Source organism: Monodelphis domestica, chromosome 7, assembly GCF_027887165.1.
Source record: "Monodelphis domestica isolate mMonDom1 chromosome 7, mMonDom1.pri, whole genome shotgun sequence".
NCBI lineage: Eukaryota > Metazoa > Chordata > Mammalia > Didelphimorphia > Didelphidae > Monodelphis > Monodelphis domestica.
Genome location: NC_077233.1, coordinates 207,114,557 through 207,137,196, shown reverse-complemented (window position 1 = coordinate 207,137,196; position 22,640 = coordinate 207,114,557). Strand labels below are relative to the sequence as shown.

At 36.1% G+C, this 22,640-nt stretch overlaps 1 protein-coding gene and 2 non-coding genes across 3 annotated transcripts in view; all 3 read right to left on the bottom strand.

Annotated features, from left to right (window-relative positions):
• The window catches only part of GABBR2 (gamma-aminobutyric acid type B receptor subunit 2), a 737,774-nt gene that overhangs the window by 454,879 nt on the left and 260,255 nt on the right, over positions 1-22,640 (bottom strand). The window lies entirely within an intron of this gene.
• On the bottom strand, positions 2,925-2,992 carry MIR7331-1 (microRNA mir-7331-1). Its single transcript, NR_127547.1, has one exon. It is a non-coding gene; the product is annotated as a microRNA mir-7331-1 (primary transcript).
• On the bottom strand, positions 16,084-16,151 carry MIR7331-2 (microRNA mir-7331-2). The gene has a single exon (NR_127548.1). It is a non-coding gene; the product is annotated as a microRNA mir-7331-2 (primary transcript).

Sequence of the window (22,640 nt, the reverse complement as noted above, 5' to 3'; positions counted from 1 at the left end):
ATACTATGGAAAAGCATACTAGGTTTTAACATGCAACACTGGAAGGACTGTTCTCTCAGATTAGATTGTAGGTTTACTGGAATATTAACAATTTAGAATATTATCACTTTAATAGTTCACAATAAAAATACTAAAATATCAAATAAACAGAAAACAAGGGGGCAAAATGGCTGCCATTCTCCAAACCTCTAACTGGCAGAAGCAAATGAATGAACAATCTACAAACAAGTAAAAAAATACATTTTTTCCTCTTTTAGGTCTATCTGAAGTTCTGTCCCTTTCCCACTAGTTCCTTTAATTTTGCCTCCTCCCATCATTGCCATCTATATATTCTTGGTTAGTGTATCCACATATCTGGCTCTCCTTATTTCATTTTGCCTTTTCTAAGCTATGCCTTCTTATAATTCTACTTGTATCAATGATGATTTTTTTGGAAGGGGTCTAAATTTAGGATTTCATGAGTAGAGGGAAGTTAGGGAAAGAAAACTCCCTTTATCAATGCAGATTTGCAACTTAAGGATTTAGATAGGAGGTTGAGTGATTTTGCTCAGGCTGACAAGTGGTATATAGGAGAGGAAGGAAGCCATCATCATTGCTAACATTTATGTTTGCAAGCTTTACAAATGCTATCTTATTTGGTTCATAGAGCAAGCCTGTGAGGTAGTTGTTATAATTATCTGCATTATAGAAATGAAGAAACTCTATTTGGAGTTTTCTTGGCAGAGACACTAGAATGGTTTGCCATTTCCCTCTCCAGCTCATTTTACAGATGAGAAAACTGAGGCAAACAGGACTAAGTGACTTACCCAGAGTGATACAGCTAATAAGTATCTGACTTAAGACCTGGTGTTCTATCCATTGTACCACCTAGCTTTCCTTCAACAGTGAGTAGAAGTTGCAAAGGGGCCAATTTAAAGTTTGATGTTAAGAAAGATAATTCTTAAAATTAGAGCTGTCTAGATGTAGCACGAACTACCTTAAGACGTGATAAATTCCTACTCCTCAGAGTTTTTCCAGGAGAGGCTGGCTAGCTACTTTGGTGTGTTATAGTAGAGATTCCTTTGGTACATAGGTTAGATTAGATGGTCCCTGAGGTCCCTTCAAACTGTTGCTTTTCTGTGATTCTGGGAGCTTTCCAATTCATTGCTTCCTCCACAGATCCCATTGTCAAGCAATGCTATATGAAGACCAATGATCTGTCCTAACTCTATGGAGAGAGACTGTGGAATGGAGGATTTTGCCCTTTTTGCAGGTAGTCCTGAGTGGGCATGACCCATGTATGCCCAATTCACTAGCAGAGCAGCCACTAAGATTCCCTTGGTTGTTGTACTATGGTGTAGTAGAAGTACTATTATACCATAGTCCTGGTAGTGCTAGATTTGACTTCAGAGGATTTGGATTCAACTAGTCCTGCCACTTTGTGTGGGAGCGTGAGGAAAATCACTTAATCCCTATGGCCTTCATTTGCCTCACCTCTCAAAATTGGAAGTTGGACTTGATGAACCCTAATGTTTCTTCCATCTCTAATTCAATGATCCTATGATCCTGCTGTCTGGCCACCTTAGCTGATATTAAATTGAAGACAAAAATTAAATAGATATACTTTAAGGCTTGGATGGATCTGTGGTCTCACAGGTGATTACAGAGGCATAAATGTACAGTTCTTATTGGTGTCTTTATTCCTTTCTTTAAAAATTTCTTATCAAGGTCAGAGAGTAAGTACTGGATATGGGAGTCCTGGGTTCAAATCTAACCTCAGATACTTCCTAGCTATGTGACTCTGGGCAAGTCACTTAACCCCTATTGCCTAGCCCTTATTGCTCTTTTGCCTTGAAAATGCTATTCAGTACTCATTCTGTTCATGCAATCACCTGTGAGACCACAGATCCATCTAAACATTAAAGTATCGCTATTTAGTTTTTGTCTTCAATTTAATATCAGCTTAGGTGGCCAGACAGCAGGATCATAGGATCATTGAATTAGAGATGGAAGACAAACCCTAAGACAAAAGGTAAGGGTTTTTAAATAATTGTTTTTCCATGCTCTTAAATAGCTTTGTCATTTCCCAGAGACCCTCCTCACCAATCTCCATAATATTCTCCCCTGTAACATAGCACAAATATGCAAAACAAACCAACACATTGGCCATGCCTGATAATCTATACCTCTTTATGAGCCTATGCAAAGAAAAACATGAAGTATGATCTTGGATGGCCAGATGGCTACCCTCTGCAAAGAGGAGAGGCACACTTTCCCTCCTGTCTTCTGTAGTCAAGATTTGTCCACATCTTTCTCTAAATCCTCCATAAAGGATCCACTCAATGTTCTAGAAGCCTAACTGTTTCTTTTCATATTTGGTAGACACTAACTCAACCCACGGGCTGGCTTACTGTTATCTCCCACTCCCCTTCCATGACAAGCCTGTCTGCCTCCTTTCCCAGTTATATACATGTCCGAGAATATCTTTTTTCTCTCTTCTCACATGTGAATCATCCTTGGTAGCATGTTAGAGCCCACTAATGAGCAGAATTGCACTTTGGATGACCTCTGACTCTGATTCTTCAGTGATGGTGGTATTTCATGATTCACAGTCATCTATGGATCACTGGGAGGATATTACTATGAAATAGATGGGTTATTGTGACGGTCAGAACAAGGGATCATTGAAAGGGATGCACCATATCATAAATTCCATCCAGTCTGTCTTCTCAGAGTTACTTTTCAGGAAAAAAAAAAAAACCTAAGTTTTCTTTCTCTGTCTCATTAGTCTTGAAATAGTCCTTAAGGTAGTGAGGTGAAATATTATTCTTGGCATGCTTCATGTTTTTCTTGAGCCATCCGTAGGGCTTGCTGTGCAGGGCACTGTTCAGGCTGCCTCATCATGTGATGGTGAGTTGGCTCTGGTGAAACTGGGTCATCTGGGTAGAACTGACCATAGAGCCATAGGAGACGGTAGATTTGATCACTGCTATGTAGCTTCAGAGGTCAGGTTGAACCCTGATGCCAGGTCAACGTGTTATGTCCACCAAATCCCCAGAAGAGGCAGGTTATTGTATGGCTGTACAGAGAAGATGCTGGTGTGTAGCAATGTTAGAAACACTGTTATACGCACACACAAAAAGGCATGAAATATTACACTGGATGATCATATGTCTTTAACAGATGGTTTAAGCACTTGGATTGTAGGCAATGTGCTACGATGAACTCTTCCAATGCCGTGCAACCTGAGGATACTCCTGATAAAATATTAGCACTAAAGCAGTATTTGGATTACAGACAAAGTCATCCGTTTCTCTCTGTCTCTCTCTGTTTCCCCCTCTATCTTTTTCTCTCTCCCTCTCCTCTCCCTCCATCCCTTCTTCTCTCTATCTCTCTCTGTCTCTTTGTCTCTCTCTCTTTTTCTCTCCCCTTCCCTCCCTTCCTCCCCCTCCCTCTCTCTCTCTTTCTGTCTCTCTGTCTCTCTCTCTCCCTCTCTCTTTTTCTGTATCCCTTCCCTCTCCCTCCCTCCATCCCTTCCCTCCTCCCCAAACACAATAAAATAATTTTAGTAGCTATAGGCTATCCATATGCAAATTCTGTCTATTCAACAAACATTTATTCAGCAGTCACTAGATTCAAAGCTTTGTATTGTTGCCAGGAGCAGAAAGATGAAAAAATACAATAATTTTTGTGCTTGAGGAGTTTACAATCTCCTGGGGGTGGGGGTGGAAAGTAGAGGAATGTACAACATATACATAGATAATGGAATACCTCTCCAAGAGCTGTGTTATTATCTACAATTATCAACTATAAATCTTCTTTTCCCAGAGACAAAAAGGTTACAGCATAGTCAAGGGTCCACTTTCCTTCAAATAGCTAATTATAATTTACCCTGATTATTAATCCAATACAACTTTGAATTATTTAAATTTTTATTATACCAAAGCTTCAACTTATAGGAATAAAACTTTTGGAGAGGAAGTACATGTACATGTGTTTTACAGTGTAGTTAAGAATGGCCAGGCTGGCTAGTCTACAATACTGGAGAGAAGATCACAGGGCCACTGGAGCATTACCAACTCAATCGTTATCATCAACAACAAAATATCAAATAAACATACAAGAGGCAGCTGGGTGGCTCAGTGGATAAGAGAACCAGGCCTAAAGATGGAAAGCCCTGGGTTCAAGTCTGACCTCAAGTCTGACTTCCTAGCTCTATGAGACCCTGAACATGTTATTTAATCCCTAATGGTTCTAAGACAGAAATTAAAAAATAAACAAAATGGAACACACAAACCACCTATTCTGCAATATGGCAGAAACAAATGAATTATCAACAAACACAAAAAAGTTCCTTTCATCTGTGCCATCTTTTATGTCTGTCTGAAATTCTGTCTCCCTTTCCCCTGCTTTCCTTCCATTTTATTTTTACGGGTTTTATTTATTTATTTTTAAGTTTTTTTCCCCCAAAAGTTCCATGATTCATGTTCTCTCCCTCCCCTCTTCCCTCCCTGTTCCTGGAATGACAAGCAATTCCACTGGGCTATACATACATCATTGTTCAAAACCCATTTCCATATTGCTCATTTTTGTAATAGCAAAACCCCAAATCCTACACTCATTTTCCTTCCCTTTTAAAGAGTTTCTTACAATATGCACAGATACATATAAAATATACATTCATATAACACAAATATATTACATATGTATAAATAGGGATTATATAAGATTTCTTATACATGTAAATATATCCTATAAACACATAAATATGTGCATATAACTCATGTGTAAACAGCATAGGTATATACATATATCTATATTAATATCCATATTAAATATATTTTATGAAGTCTCTTATATATTAAATGTAAATATATACATTTATATTATATACAATATTTGACTTGTTATATGTGTGAATATGTATTATATGTATATAACATAACACATCATATTGTATTTATATATTATATCACATGCATAAAATATATACATAAAATAAATATATATATAGATTTTATATATGTATATGATGCATATATTATAAAGCATATATGCCTAAACATTTGACAATATTGAATGTATTCTACATGTACATATATACATATAATTACATATATAAATATATGCAATACATTTATGTTGTGCATTTGTATAAATATATGTACTATATACACATAATCTATGTATGCATTAATTCATATACATTTATGTATAATATAAAATATGTGCATACATATTTTATATACACACATACACATTGCATGTATATACACATAATATAGTTATACAATATAACACACTGTATATAATATAATTCTATATCATATAATGTATATACATTTATAATGCATAATATAATTGATATAAATATGTATTTATATTTGTATGTGCGTATACACACATGCTGACACATGGAACAAATCATCTGCATCTGATAGATATTTATACACATCTAGATAACAACTAGAACTGTAAGACTTGCATGAGATGGTGCAAAAATGAAATCAGCAGAACCTTTCAGAAAAGAAGGCATCCTGACTCTAAGGATGTAAAGAAAACCTACAAGGAAGGAAGGAACGCAGCAGGAAGGGAAGCAAGTCTTCAAATTATCAATGTATAAATGCATATAAAACCCGATGTACATTTGTAATATGTCTGTCTGGATCCATGATTACATAGGTATGACTAACCCTAGGTGAGGCTCTCCTTTCCTCAATTAATTAGCAATTACTCTCCAACCAGCAGACTTAGAGAGTACACAAGGGAGACTGAGACATATGACTTGCCCAGGGTCACCTAGCTCGTGTGACCTTCCTGAAAGCTCTCTAGCTACTCTTTCACACTGCTTCATTGATAAGAACAGTACAAGAATGTGACCTTTTTTCTCATATGAATACCTATCTTTCATAAAAAATAGTAACCTAGCGAGAGAGATACTAATTTTATTTATAAATTTATTTATAAATTTATTTAGTGTGGGTTTCCAGTCTTTTCTGCAGCTGGGCAGGTATCGAGAGCTGAGATCCTATAATCTCAGAGTTAGAAGGAACCCCAAAGACCAACTGTTCCAACTACTATATGTTCAGGAAAAACATTTAGACCTTTCTCAACCAGTGGTTTTCCAGCTTCTGCTTGAAGAACTCTAGTCAGAGAGCTAATTATCTCTCAGGTATAGCCTGTTCCATTTTTGGCTAGTGCTAATGACAGGAAGCTTTCCCCTGCAATGTGGTTAAGACCTCTCTTTCCAACTTACATTTGTGCTCTGAGTTCTTCCTTCTTCAACCAAGCATTAGAAGCCTTCATGCTTCTGCCTTATAGCTTTTGTTGTTGCTGTTCAGTTGTTTCATTTATGTCTAGTTCTCCATGACTCCATCTTGGCAAAGACTGGAGGAATTTGCTATTTCCTTATCGAGTTCATTTTATAGATAAGGAAACTGAGGCAAACAGGCAAACTTGCCCAGAAGTCACATAGTGAGTAAGTGGCTGAAGTTGGATTTGAACACAGGAAGATGAGTCTTCCTGACTCTAGATCCAGCACTCCATTCACTGTAACACCTAGTGCCTCGCCTCATAGCTTGGCAAATACTTAAATTTGTTGACTATGTTCCCCATAAGTCTTCTCTAGGCTAAATATTCTTAGTTCTTCTGGAGCTGCTATTAGAGATGAGTTCTCAGAGTAGTTTTTTTCCTCAAGATTTCTTTGTTAACTTTATTTATAATTTCTCAAACTTAGAAGAAAAGAGGTCATGTGTTTCAAGCCTCTTACTTGCTATCATTAAACCACATAATTATTGAATTTCAGAGGCACCTTGCTGGACTTGTAGTCCAGTCTATATCTGAAGAAAGAATTCCCACTACAGTACCCTCAGTATATGTCCCCCTGTGCCTGGAATGCTCTCCTTCATTGTGGCTCAGTATAGTTCTGAAGTCTCAAGCTTCCCAGCTATAAACAGGGGTACCATGGAAGCAGCTATCAAATTTCTCAATTAACATGGCAAAATCCTTTAGGGTATTACCTATCCCTGGCTGAAAAACTAATCTGGCATTCTACCCTAGCGATCTGCTCAGGTTTCATCACTGATTGGGTGCCTAGCTGGGCCAAACCAGCATAGTTGCTGAAGTCCAGCTCTTCACATCTTTCTAGTCTTCCTTTAAATCTTTTAAAATCATTTATCTTTCCTAAGATCTGCCAAGAAATAATGGGATGACCTCATGAGGACATCATGATTCACTCTATCCATATGGAAATAATTAGGCAGGCAGGGCTGATATGGCACATGAATTCCTAGACTCAACTTGGCTCTCAAGACTTTAAAGCTGTAAAGAAAGAATTCTGGTTTTAGCATCAGAAGAACTAGATTTGGGTCCTGTAATTAGTTGCCTCTTAATATCTACATAAGCCTGGGTCAATCAATTAACCCTTCTGGTCCTCAATTTCCTTATCTATAAAATGAGAAGGTTGGATTATATGATCTCTGTGATCTCTTTCACATCTAATATTTCAAGGTCTTGTTTAGTTCTAAATCCATGATTCTGTTATATAGACAACTTTGCTGTCATTCACATGCTGATTTAAAACAAAAACTAAGATACTTCGATAGATACATCAATGACTCTGAGATCTTACTGATATGGCTATTCCTCTCACACATAGAGATCACAACCTTCCCACAGTTTTTCATCCTGTGTCATTCTTATTTGTGCTTTTATTTCTCATTTAAAATATTTTGTTGATGCTCAGGTGAGTCTGGGAATTTTATGCCATATTTGTCCTGCCTCCACATGGGGAAAAAATCTCTTTCACATTCAGCCATGTTAGTTTCCATATGGTTGATGTGAACCATGTTGTCTTCATGAGGCTATCATTATTGCTTGGCAGTGGGATCTAAAGGAAGATAAATGAGTAGGGAAAATGCTTCTTTTATAATTTGTCACATTCCAATGACCCCTCCCTTATTCCCACAAATATTTCTTGTAACAAGAATAGTTGCACAAAACAATCAACACATACCCAAGCTTGGCAACATGTTCCTCAATTCATACTTATAATCAATCACCTCACTTAGGGGAGGAGGCATGCTTCACTTTTAGTCCCCTGAAGCAAAAATTGAGATTTGTCCATGCCTTCTTGTAAATCCACTAGAAACAACCCACCCAATGTGCTAGAGGCCTAATTCTGTTTCTTTTAATATTTCATCACTACCAGCTCAACACTCAGGTTTCCCATCTGTCATTCTTCACTTTCCCTACACGACTAACTCATCTCTAATTCCACTCATGCTTCTCCTTGGGAATGTCTTTTATTTGGCTTCTCAAATGTGACTCATCTTTGGTTAACATAGCACAGCCTACTCATGCCCACTTTGGGTCACCCATAATTTTGATTATTCTTTGACAGGGGTATTTCATGATTCCTGACCATTCATTCATATGGCTGGCATCCCTGAGAAAATATTGGTGTTAAACAGAAAGAACTTTATGTTGGGAAGAACTAGGGATGTTGAAGATACTCTACAATTTCCTACATGAAATCCACTCTTCTCTTCTCCTCAGAAACAATCTTCAGAAAAATAGATGTGCTCTCTCTCTCTTTTGTCCCTTTTCCCATCTTTCTCCCCTCCCAAACTTAAAACATTTTTCAAGGGGGGAAAATGAAATATATTATTTTTGACATACTTCATGTTCTGCCAGAGCATCAAGAACGCTCATGTATATGGTCCTCTTTGGACTGTCTTATGTGATGTTGAGTTTGGTTCAGGTCAAACTAGGTCATCTGAGTAGAACTGACCATAGAGGTATAGGAGACGGTAGGTGTGATCACTTCTATGTAACTTGAGGTCAGGTTGAACACTGATGACAGAATACTGTATTGACCAATGCTCTAGAAAATGTAACGTATTTCTCAGTCAAGGGCTGTCAACATTTCTCTCCTCTCTGATACTGTTATCAGCCTAGTGCAGACTCTCATCACCTCATCCTAGGATTACTACAATAGGTTGATCTTCCTACCATAAGTCTCTCCCCACTCCAGTCCATCCTCCAATCAGTCATCAAAGTGGTCTTCTAAAAGTCACCCCATTATATTTTTAAACCGCTTTATATTCTATCTTAGAATTTATACTAAGTATCAGAATGTTAAGGGCTAGGCAATTGGGGTTAAGTGACTTGTCCGGGATCACAAAGTTACGAAGTATCTGAAGTCATATTTGAACCCAGGACCTCCCATCTCCAGGCCTGGCTCTCTATCAATTGAGCCACCTAATTGCCTTATCCTTTACTCAATACACCCCAGTAGCTCCCTTCCACCTCTAGAATCAAATATAAAACTCTCCATTTGTCATCATGATCTGCCCCTCCTCTAATCTCCACTTCCCCCACATACTCTTTGATCCAGTAACACTGACCACCTTCATGTTCCATGAACAAGACAATCTCTTGGCTTTGGGAATTTTCTCTGGCTGTCTCCTCTCCCATATTTGAAATATTGTCCATCTTCATCTCCTCCTTTTGGCTTCTCTGACTTCCTTCAAGCCCCAGATAAAATCCCAACTGCTACAGGAAGCCTTTCCCAATTCTTCTTTATTTTAGTACTCTGCTGATTATTTCCTAATGATCCTGAATATAGATTCTTTGAAAATAGTTATTTGTATGCTTTTCCTCTATTAGATTGTGAGATTCTGGAGGAAAGAAACTGCTTTTGATTTTCTTTTTATCCCCAGAAATTAGACAGACCCTGGTTCATAGTAGGTACTTAATAATACTTAAAAAGTATTTAATGGATATATAGCCATATTAGAAGCATTATTTCTGTATACAAGGAAAAGCATGAAATATTTCCTTGGCTGCTCAGTTATTTTAATAATATTTTAATCATACAGGGTGGAGGCAATATACTAAATGAGTTCTTTCAAGTTCCTTCCAACCCATAGATACATTGATACCCACAATGAAATATTAGAGCTGAAGCCCTATTTATATTGCTGGCATTCAACTCTCTCTCTCTGCCTTTCCCCCCTTTCTCCTTTCTCTTCTTTCTTTTCCCTTATTACCCCTTCCCATCTTTTCCTTTCCTTTCTCCCTCCTCTTTCCTCTCCCTTCCTCATTCCTTTTCTCACCATCTCCTTTCTTCCCTCTTTCCCTCCCTCTTTTTTCCTCTCCCTTTTGCCATGTCTTCCTCTTCCCAATATCTTACAGGAAGAAAAATTTGACAGCCACAAGCTATTATCATGTAATTAAATTCTGTCACATTCCATCATTAATTCAAGAAACATTTATTAAGTGTCTACTATGAACAATCACTTTTCTGGGTTCTAGCAATATAATATTAAAAAAAAACACAGCCCCTGCACCTAAGGAGCTTACATTATAACAGGAGGAATACAATATCTATGCAGATAAGTGAATATACCTCCAAGCATTGTGTTATGAACAACAATTATCAGTCATTCCAAAAGGACTCTTTTCAGTGATTCAGTAGAGTGGAAGTGGGCTCAATTTCCTTTATGTTTTGCTAATTCTAATTCTGATTTTTAGCCCACTATCTATTTTCTTAAAATTTTTTCTTCAAAAACTTAGGTTGCAAGTTGATAAAACCAAACTTAGAGTGAAAATTAAGGGAGGACAAGGACAAAAATGACACAGATGAGCATATCTAGTTGAATTGCAATTTATATCACTAGATGTAATGGTCACCCAGGTGAGATCACAACTCCATTAGAGTATTATAAACCCAATAAACAAAAAATAGCTATCAAATAAACATGAGAAGGCAAAATATCATATAAACCATATAAAAGCAAGAGCCATCCCCAAACAAATAAATATTCAAAGGCTATGACAAGAAATTTCCTTTTTAAAAAATATTTTATTGGCATCTTTTGTTTTTACATCATTTATATTTTCTCCTGTACAGGCAGGAGTTTTCAAATGAAGAAGTGCAAGTCATCAACAGCCCTATCAAAACAAACACTCCAAATCAATAATTATAGGATTGTAAACTAAAACAACTTAAGAGATTCCAATCTCATACCCATCAGACTGACAAAGATGACAAAAAAGGGGATGGTGATGATTATTAGAGAGGCTATCAGAAGAAAGGCCCACTAATGTATAGTTGATGGATCTATGGGAAAATAATTTGGAACTATGCCCTCCAAACCATTGAACTCCATATTCCTTTTGACCCAGCAATACCATTATTAGCCATAAACGCCAACAAGGTTAAAGGCAGGTGGAAATAACATATATGTACTATTTCTAGCAGTGCTTTTTCTTATAGCAAAAAATTAGACTAAGTGAGTAGCATGTAAATTCAATGGAATTGTATTATTTGAAAGAAATAGGAATATAATAGATTCAACAAAAACTGAAAAGACATATGAATTGATACAGAGTTAAGGCAGAAGAACCTGGACAATAGTTTACACAATGATCACAACAATGTAAACATGAAAAAATTTCAGAATCAATTCAGTCAATAATCATGACTTCAAAAGACTGATGAAGAAGAGAACCTGTCTTTTGACAGAGAATGGAAGGACTAAAGAGGTAGAGAAAGTGACACACATTTTCAGATATAGATAATGTATATTTTTCTCAGCTACATTAATTTTTTTAGACTTATATTCTACATATCCTGAGGGTTCTCTAGCTTGCTGCAGGATCATGGTCACTATTGACTGCCTCAGAAACTTTGATCTGCTCAAACTACAAACTTATACAGTTCAACCCTATTTAGGCTACCTGATGGCCCTGGGCTCCCTGGGGGCTCATCATATAGGTACCAAATTTAATATAGATTTTCGATGCCTTTGGGGCAGAACTCAAGTAATCCACCATCCTTGACTTCCCCAGCAGCAGGGATTGCAGGGGTGTTCCACTATACCTGACTCAACTAGAATAATTTGTTATAAAATAAGACTTAAATTTAGCTGGCCGTATGGTTGGGGGAAAATTTGGGAGTTAGTGATAGAGATGTTAAAAGAGAAAAAACTGGCGCCAATGCAACATTAGAAAATATATAGTAGGTAGCAGCAATGCAATGATCCAGAACTATTCAGAGGGACATTTGAGAAAGAACGCTATCCACATCTAGAGGAAGAACTATGGGAAAAGAAACACAGAAGAAAAACAACTGCTTGATCACATTGGTTGATGGGGCTATGACTGGGAAAGTAGACTCTAAATGATCACCCTAGTGCAAATATTAATAATATGGAAATGGGTCTTGATCAATGACACATGTTAAACCCAGTGGAATTGCACATGAGATACAGGAAGGGGGTGGGGTGAGGGGAAGGAAAGAGCATGAATCTTGTAACCATGGAAAAAATATTCTAAATCATCTAATTAAATAAAATTTAAAAAAAGAAAATATATAGTAGAAAAAAGAAAATGCTTCCAAAGGAAACGTAGACAAGCAGAGTAGTTTTGTTACTCCTATATTAAATGTAATGGACATTATTTTAAAAAACAAAATAATAGAATTTTGCTATTGTATAGACAATTCTCTTTTCTGTTATTTGTATATTGAAATGATTCTGTTTTTTGAAGTTTGTTAAATTCATAGTTATAAAATGAAATAAGAAGTTACACCCATCCTTTTAACAAGGTAAAACCAAATCAACATAAAAAATTAGGAAAAATTGAATCAGCAAACAAAAACAAGCAAAGAAAATGCTTTTTCCCCTATCCCCATCAGGTCTAACTGAAGTTTTACTGCTTTAGTACAAACCATTGAGGCTTCTGGTCTTTTTTTTTTCTTTTTAATTCTCTTCATGTACCTTTAGTCAATGTGATACTCTTCTAGTTTTGAGGATAATCAGAATAGCTAACTTTTTATAACATTTATTATATGCCAGGCACTGCACTAAGCACTTTACAAATGTTATCTCATTTGATCTTTACAACAACCTTGGGAAGTCCATGCTATTGTTATCCCTATTTTACAGATAAGGAAACTGAGGCAGAGCTAAGTGACTTGCCCAAGCTCATAAAGCAAATATGAATCTGAGGCTAGATTTGCACTCAGGTGTCCTAGATTCCAGCCTGGTGTCCTATCACTCTGTCATATATCTACCTTGCTGATTTAATTTTGCATTTCTTCATGTAAATCTTTAAATGATTTTCCATTTCTGTGATATCTACTCATGACATTTATTTTTTTGTTTGGGACGAAGCTCAACTTCTGTAATTTCTGCCATTACTTTAATTAGTCTACCTTCTGGAATCAAGATTACCAAGTTCTAGACAGCTTCTCTGGCATAAGATCTAAATAGCTGAAAGCCATAATGAATCATGTCCTGCATAATTCTTTTTTCCAGACTTAACACCCTGTGCATTCAACAATACATTAATGACCATTTAATGGTTCCAGACTTGAAGATGTTGCTACAGATGGATCTCAGCATTGTTTTGAATTTTCAAGTTTTCCAAGTCTTCTTAGGGATGCGCTTATCTAAACCTCATAATGGGCATGACAGAATGCCTTAGTGAGCCACCAAGCTAGACTGCAAAAGTGGTATATTGTCCTGGCCAAATGGTGTGTCTAGTTTCTTGGACATTTTTGACAAGGTGGATAGAACTCCAGGTCTGGAGTCAGGAAGACATGAGTTCAAATGTGACTTCAGATAGTTACTAGCTATCTAACCCCTGGGCAAGTCACTTAACTGTTTGTTTCAGTTCTCTATCTGTAAAATGAGCTGGAGAAAGAAATGGAAAACGACTCTGGTATCATTGCCAAGAAGACCCTAGATGAGGTCTTGAGTCAGTCACAACTAAAATAATGGAACAACAAAGCAGATCAAGATAGGTGCTGAAGTGCCTGACCCCACCTTCTCTTGCTTCCCCTTGAACCTCTCTCTATTCATTTCTATTCCTTCAGATCCCATTACCAAGCAATGATATAATGACTTCATGAAGACAATTATGGTTTGTACTATCCTTGTGGAAATGATCATAGCTAGGACAGGAATGCCATACACATTCTCAGTGTCACAAGAAGGGTTCATCCACCACAATTACCTTCACTATTATACTGTAAAGTAGTGTTAAGAGTAGAGATTGGGAGGTGAGGTGAGCTAAGTGGCTCAGTGGATGGAGGGCTAGATCTAGAGATAAGTCCTGGGTTCAAATTTGGCCTCAGATACTTCTTAGCTGTGTGACTCTGGACAGGTTACTTACCCCTAATTGCCTAAACCTTACTGATCTTTTTGCCTTGGAACCAATACACAGTATTGATTCTAAGATGGAAGGTGAGGGTTAAAAAAAAGTATAGATTTGGTATCAAAGAACCTAGACTCAACTGGTGCTGCCATCTATTAATTTGGTGATGCTAAGGATGTTACCTCTTTGCCCCTGATTTTCCTTGTCTCTCAAATTAGATATTTGGACTAGAAGACCTTTAATGTCTCTTTAATCCTGAAATGTCTGATCTTAAATACTTTGCCATATGGACACCTGTGCTGTCATTCAACCGAAGATAAAAATGAAAGGAGAGCTATCTAAATATTTAATTATTTGATGGATTTGTGAACTTGTGCTTGTGGGCACTATTATTATACTGCAAATTTTTCACGTCTTGCATCCTGTGTGATTCTTATTTGTGTCTTCTTAAAAAAAATAAAGAATAATGCTTTTATAAAAATCTGTTACTTTGTAATAATTTCCCCCCATCTATCAATAAGCATTTATTAAGTATTTATTATGTGCCAGGCACTGTCATGAATACCAGAGATGCAAAAAGAGGCAAAAGACCACCCTTGCCCTCAAGGAGTTTTCAGTTTAATAGAGGAGACAAAATACAAACAAATTTATACAAAGCAAGCTATATACAAGATAAATAGGAAATAATTAAAAGGAATTTTAGTTGGGATTTAAGGGAAGCCAGGGAAGTCAGTAGTCAGAGAGGAAGGAGAGAATTCCAGACCTGGGGGCCAACCTTTTTATGGACTCCTTGAAGTCTGTGGACCCTTTCTCAAAATGTTTTTAAATGAATAAAATAAGACAAATAGGATCACAAAGGAAATCAATTACACTAAAATGCATTTAATATAATATTCTTTAAATGGTTCAAAAGCCTACAGTTAAGCACTCCTGTCTAAGATCCATAGAATTCTACCTTAGAAAACAAACAAACACCTTGACCAAGCTTAACAATGTATGCCTTATTCTTCACCTAGAGTTCATCTACCCCCTCTCCTGGGAAGAGGGATGTTTCACCCATAATTCACAAAATCAAGATTTGCCCAAATCTTTCTATAAATCTACCCAATGAGCTTAAGGGCCAACCCTGTTTCCCTTAATATTTGGTAAATTCCATTTTGGCACTCAAATTAATTGTTATCCATTATACTCCCTTCATGACAAATCCTCTTCTTATTGTACTCCTGTATAATGTCTACATTATTTCTGAAATGTGAATCATGAACAACATTTATACAGGTTTGTAAAATGCTTAATGTATATCATTTCATTTGATCCTTAAAACTGCCTTGTGAGGTAGGGTTATTATTAACCCCATTTTATAGGTGTGAAGACTTGGGCTGAGAGAGGTTAAATGACTTGCCAGAAGTCACAATACTAAGAATCTGAGGCAAGATTTGAACTTGGGTCCAGATTTCTAATCCACTCTGCCACCCTGCTGCCACATACAACCTCCCAAGGCAGCCCTTTCTACTCTTGGACAGCTCTCATTTCCTCACATTTTTGGTAACATGCTGCCTTCAGCTTTTGCCCACAACTACCCTCGGTGGTCACCTGCAACCTTGATTCTTCTGAGATCATGTTATTTCATGATTCACAGCCACATAAGCATCCCTGAGAACATACTGATGTTAAATATTGACCTTTATGACAATCAGGGATTATTGAAGCACCATACAATTTCTTAATGCAATCCAGGCTGCTCTTCTCCAGAAAAAAAAGTTCTCTCTTTCCCTTTTCCATTAGTCTTTAAATATTCTTCAGGTCTGGTAGATGGAATCTTTCTCTTGATGTACTTCATGTGCAACTTGTCCCAGCAAGCAGGCTCAATGAGTGTAGCCCTACTTCCTCTGTCATATGATGTTGAGTTTGGCTCTGGTGAAACTGGGTCATCCGGGTAGAACTGACCGTAGAGCCATAGGAGATGTTGCATTTGATCACTGCTATGTAGCTTCAGAGGTCAGGTTAAACCCTGATGCCAGGACTGTGTCAAGCATTTCCCCAGAGAGCGCAGGTTATTTTCTCACTGTGAATAGAAGTCACTGGTATATAGCAATGTTAGAAGCACTGCTACCTTTATATAAGGAAAAGTGTGAAATATTCCCTTAGCTACTCAGATGTTTTTGGTGATAGTTACAAACATGTTCAAACAGCAGCCTATCTCAGGAAAGGAGATCTAGGAGTCCCCAGAGGCAGCCAGTACTTAAGATGGTTAGGAGGTACCACAAGCATCAGAAATAGGACAATCCCGATCTAGAAGTTGTTAGTGGTCATGCTAAATAAAGGCAGGTTATATGACTAGTCCTCATGATTTTGGCCAGTGAGCAACTCCTAGCCCATGACCCTGCTTCTATTTCACACTATTTCCTTTGTGAACTGATATATCTGTCCTAGAATCACACATGTGAATACACACAACTGAAAACTCCCAAAACAAAAGTGGAGAGTCCTCAGGGGCCATGTAGTCCAGCTCATAATCCAAAGGGATTCTCATTATTATAAATCTACCAAAAGGCCAGCCTCTTTTTGAAGATCTCCAGTGAAGAGGAATCCATTGCTTCTCATGGCAACTCATTCTACTTTTGGGCAGCAGTAATTGTTAGGATTATTTTCCTGACTCTAAAACTATACTTATCTTTTTTAAACTTCTCTGATTCTTCCCTGTGGGGATAAACAGAATAAATCTATTTCTAATTTCTAGTCCTTCTAAGAGCCCTTCACATACTTTAAGAAAGCTTAGTCTTCTCTTCAGACTAAGTATTTCTAGGTCTTTTAACCAGTCTTTCTACAATATGGATTAAGACATGTTATCATCATCATTACTCTCTCCCAGATGCTCTCTGGCATATGTCCTTCTTAAACTCTGCTACATAGAACTGAAAAGAGTACTTCTTTGTGGACTGAACAGAGCATGTAGGGACTCCTCTTTTTTCATGGAGGACTAACATAGCTCAAAATCACATTATCTTTTTTTGAGGGGGGAGCAGGTTGCTACTTCACACTGCTGACTTATAATAACCTTGTAACAATTAAAAATTCTATATCTTGGGGGCAGCTGGGTAGCTCAGTGGATTGAGAGTCAGGCCTAGAGATGGGAGGTGCTAGGTTCAAATCTGGCCTCAGACACTTCCTAGCTATGTGACCCTAGGCAAGTCACTTGACCCCCCATTGTCTAGCCCTTACTGCTCTTCTGCCTTGGAGCCAATAAATAGTATTGACTCCAAGGCGGAAGGTAAGGGTTTAAAAAAAATTCTATATCTTTTTCAGGAAAATTTCTATCAAATGACAACTCCTCTATCTTATGCTAGTGAAATTGATTTTGACTTTGCTTTTATCTCTACTGAATTTCATATTATTAGATTTCACTTATTGTTCTACCCTGTCAAGGTCTTTTTGGTTCCTGCCTGACATCCAATGCATAAGCTATCCATGCTAGTCATTTGCATATTTTATGAGGATGCCATCTATACCTTTCTCCAAATCCCTGATAAAAATGTTAAATACTACAGAGACAAGCACAATTCTCTGGATCACTCCTTCTATAGATATGTTAACAACTATTCTTTAAATCTTTCCATTCAACCACTTTTGAGCACATTCAATTGTTTTATTATATAGAATATCTCTCTCCCCTCTCTATTATATGATACTTCATCAGAGTGAGATAGCAAAAAAATAGAAGATGGATTAACATTTAAGAGTATGAAAACATAGAAATGCTAGAGAGGAGAGAATGCAAATTTAGTAATTTGAGAGCTCTATTCTAATGAGAGACAAAGAATATAAAGAAGGAAAAAGTAAGAGTATAATCTACAAATTGGCATATAGGATTAAAGTAAATTAGTAGAGAAATAAGGTGAATAAAAGTAACAATCATCTAACAAATATTTATTAAATGGTCCCTATGTGCCAGGAGGTTTTGATTTAAGCCATTAAAAAGAATAGACACTCTTCTAAGCACTCAAGACATAGTCAAATGTGAAACATCCTCTGCCCACAAGGAGCTTACATTCTAACTGTAGGACAACACATTCTACCGTGTGGGGCTTGATGTAGCTACTCCCACAATGAATCATCCACATGGGCATGTAGATACCTGCTTATTTTCTGGATTGAAATACATATCTGTTCATATAACAGCAGGTCTACATTCCCAGAAATAGACCACGATAACAATGTTACACTCAAATCTTCTCAGGGTCCTAGTGGTCCTAGTCCTTCTTCTACAATGTGTTTTCATTTCTACATCCAGCCATTCACAATAATGAAGCTTTTAGATTTTATGAATAATTTACTTAATAAAAACAAAAGATAATTATATCATAGATATTTATATGAAAGCAAGTATATAGATAATAAAATACATCACAGTTATCTGGTCACACTTTTCCATCAATGCATTCAGTATCTGTCAAGAAGGGTAGGTACAAATAGGAACCTGGTAGAAAAACACACAAAGGAGAAAAACTCATATGCTTTAGATAACTTATCACTCTGAATTACAGGCTTTAGTGTAATTGGCATATTCAGAGATACCAATAACATATGGAACTATTTCTCTGCTTACTGCTTATTAGTGACACTCAATACTCTCCAAATGGGCAAAACTTCACTACCTTAAACTAAGCATTTGTAAACTCTTAAAATCGCCCTTAAAAGGGGATTTAGAAATAGCACCTCTTAATAGGAAGAGCAGTGCCAGAGAACTGTACTTGTACATGAGATGTACATGTACATGTACAGAGAACTTGTACATCAAACTGGCTTTCTCTGAGCTGTACACATTATCTCAGACAGCTATTCACTCCCATCTAATCACTGTAACAACTTAGATTGACTCTTTAAGCAAGGTAAACCTAGTCAGCTCACCAGGATACCAACCAGCTTTAAAACCTGTCTTTCCTTGTACTTTTCCTTCTGAAAACAGAAATAGAAAATAGAAAATAGAAAGAGTAAAAACAAACAAACAAACAAACAAACTTATGAAAAGCTCTTTCCATTTTAGATAGCAATGAAGGACATTAGTGATCACTGAAACTCTTGACCAATAAAATAAATTTTCTGTCCCACCAATAAGGAATCACCTTAATGAAGTCTTCTATCAGCTGATTGCTTTTAAGGGCCACCATTGCAGCAGTTCAATTGTTCCACCTCTACTATGTCTTTAATCTGTACAACATATTCTTATTACTAGCCCTTTTCATGTTCCTATCCCAGATATCTATGTCTTTCAATGGCTTAAATCAAAACCTTCTGGGTCTTAGTGATTCACCCTTTTAAAAAAGAGGTTATTACTCTTTTAAAACCATACCTCAGTAATCAAATGTTTATTCCATTTCTCATTAAAAATTTTTATTCTTTTGCTCATAAGCTAAAACAACTATATGCAGATGGACTGAGTGATCATAATGCCCTGCAGCTATAAAGTCTTCAATATGGTCATCCAACTTGACCTTTTCTTCCCCCTATTCACATATTTCTAATTTTTGATAAAGAAAAATTATTTCTTTGTCTCTCTCTAAACCAACAAATATTTCACATGCAAGCAAAACATCATTCTGCTTCATTCACAATCTCTGAGTCCACGTTTATATGACAGTTTACTTTCAATGTAAAAGTGATGAAATCTACTTGGAGATTGTATTTTTTTAAACAAATATATGAGCAGTTTTTTTTTATTTACATAAAATTCTTTTCCAATTTCTTTTGGAAATCAAAATGTTCATCTGTAATAGCAACAATATTTTATATATTTTGAGAATTTAGACAGTTCTTCCCCTGTATGTAAAAATACTTTCTCTAACCCTTGAACACTATGAACAGAGCAGTATCTTACAAGTATACCGTTACATCATTTCCCCAGTGAACACTTGCACTTCTCTGCAAATTAAAATGTCAAGATAAAAGGGATGTATAAACATCATATAACCAACAAAAATAAAATGTTTTACATAATTACCATGTTTTGCATCAGATCAACACAATATAATTTTTCTCCTTCCACACAACCAACATATAGTCCAAAATAAACCTTTTTTATTTGTGATAATAATTACACAGTCAATCCTCAATATTTGCATGTTTAACTTTTGCAACTCCAAGTATTCACATGATTTGAAACCTTATTTTCATTTTTACATTGGCAAAGGTTTGCAGCTAGGAGCTGTAGAGAAAAAAAAATGAGAGGTATGATGCAGACAAATATGTGGAGCAGCTGATTTCCTATTAGGTCCTTTACTGATCTTGTTCTCCCTACCATTATAAAATGCTCCCTGGGCATTTGTTGTATATTTTTATCATTTGCCTTTAAAACCAAAATTTTGTGTTGCTATTATACCCCCAAACTATAGTGCAAGTTCTTGGGCAATAAAGTGATACTGAGATATTTCCAGTCTGGGCATCTTCTCACAACAGCAACTATAGCCCTAACAGCCTCTTCCTTAGTTTTCAGGAAGCAGTCTAGGGAGAGAGATTTGCAGCAATACTGTATATAGTACCACCCTCACACCACCATCTGACACAGTGGAAGGTAATATTTAGGTTAAAAATGTTTTAGTTTTAAAATTTTTATTTGTTGTTGAGTATTTGTGGCACTGTAGATTGTTATGAAAAATTAATATTGTCTGAAATCAATCTTTTTATTGGGATATTAGCATAAAAGTGTCAGAATTCTAAGAAATTAGGAAAGAGAAAAATGTTTTGCATGTTGCCAATTTTATTTTGGGTATTGCTGGATTTCATGGTTTTGGTATTATGAAAAAAACATATTATCAGAATTGATGTTTTGTTAAAAAGACCCAAATGCAGAAAAATATGTTTTCAGCAATCTATAGCAAAAGATTACAGTTTTTGTTGGTTGTGGAAATCTAACCTCTTATTCCCCATAGATTCAATATACCAGCATTTGTGTTTTTGACTTTTATAGCTTTTCCTACAGTTACTCATGTGAAAGTTGAGAATTGACTGTATATACACATATTAGCAAATAGAAAACCAAAAACATAATTCCTATGTAATATTCTACATATGCAAATACAAAAAAAACATACATAAAAGCATTACATAATCTATAAAACATCTCAGTGATATAACATATAAAAGGGAATTATATAAAATACATTAAACAGTGCATTTATTTACATGAATAATCACCTTTTTTAGATTTTTTTGGTTTATCATATGTGAATCGAAAATCTAGTCTAATAGTTCTTAGATTCTTATTATAGGTTTTTATATTTACAACTAATCTATTATCAATTTCATATAATGATAACTTTATTTTCTTATATAATTTAGATTTCTTATTATAGTCACATTTAAATATAATCTTTTCTCTGCCTATAACTGAAATATCAGGGTAAAATGGGATTGTTTTGGGGTTTGATACTCCATCATCATAGAAGTATTAATCCTTTTTGATTGGCCTTTTGACTTTGATATATATGATGGGATTACCTAAATTTCTGGTGAGTTACACCATGGAAATAAAACATCATCATCTGATTTGTCTTCCTATTTCTAGAAATAATTTTTGGCTTTTTCACCATACCATATTTCTGTTCTGCTGACTCTGTACTATCCTGTTGTAAGACCCATTCTCTTTATCCCCTTGGTGAGTTCTTCCTGGAGCTTCCATTTTGTTAAAGGTCTCTGAATGATCTACCTTTATTATCATCCCATGAATTATTCTTTTTTTTTTTTAAACCCATATTGTCTTTTTTAGAATCAATTCTAAGTATCTGTTCCAAGGCAGAAGAATGGTAAGGGCTAGGCAATTGGGGTTAAGTGACTTGCCCAGGGTAACACAACTAGGAAATGTCTGAAGACCACATTTGAACCCAGGATCACCCATGTCTAGGCCTGGCTATCTATCTACTGAGCCACCTAGCTGCCCCTTCTTGGTTTATTCTTGACTTTTTAGACTTGAAAAAAATTTGCTTTGGGAACAGTGCATCCATTTGTCTTCCTCATCCCTGTTTCCAACCTGTCTTTTGTGGCTTGTCTTTCCCCATTATAGTGTAAACTCCTTAATGACAGAGACTTTTCCTTTTTGCTTTTATTTATATCCCCAGTGGTTAGTACAGTGCTTGGCATATAGTAAACACTTTAATAAATTCTTCCTTTCCTTTCCCTCTTCCTCCCGTCCTTTCTTGCTTCTATTTTTAATGATTCTACAACACAGTTTTCAACATAGTCTTTAGTTTCTGTTTCAATGTAACAGCTTCTTCTGATGTACCTATCACTTGATTTTTTGGTTATATTTTTTGGATATTATTTCCTGATTTTATTCTTCAATTTAGATATCTCAAGGTAAGGAATCTTGAGATTATTTTTTAAACTTTTTCTTATGCTTTATGAACAACACAAAATGCTGTAATTTTGTTTCTTTCACATTGGAAATAAATTTGGAACTCAAGTAATCTCTTAATTTTTGACCCCGATTTTTCCTATGGAAA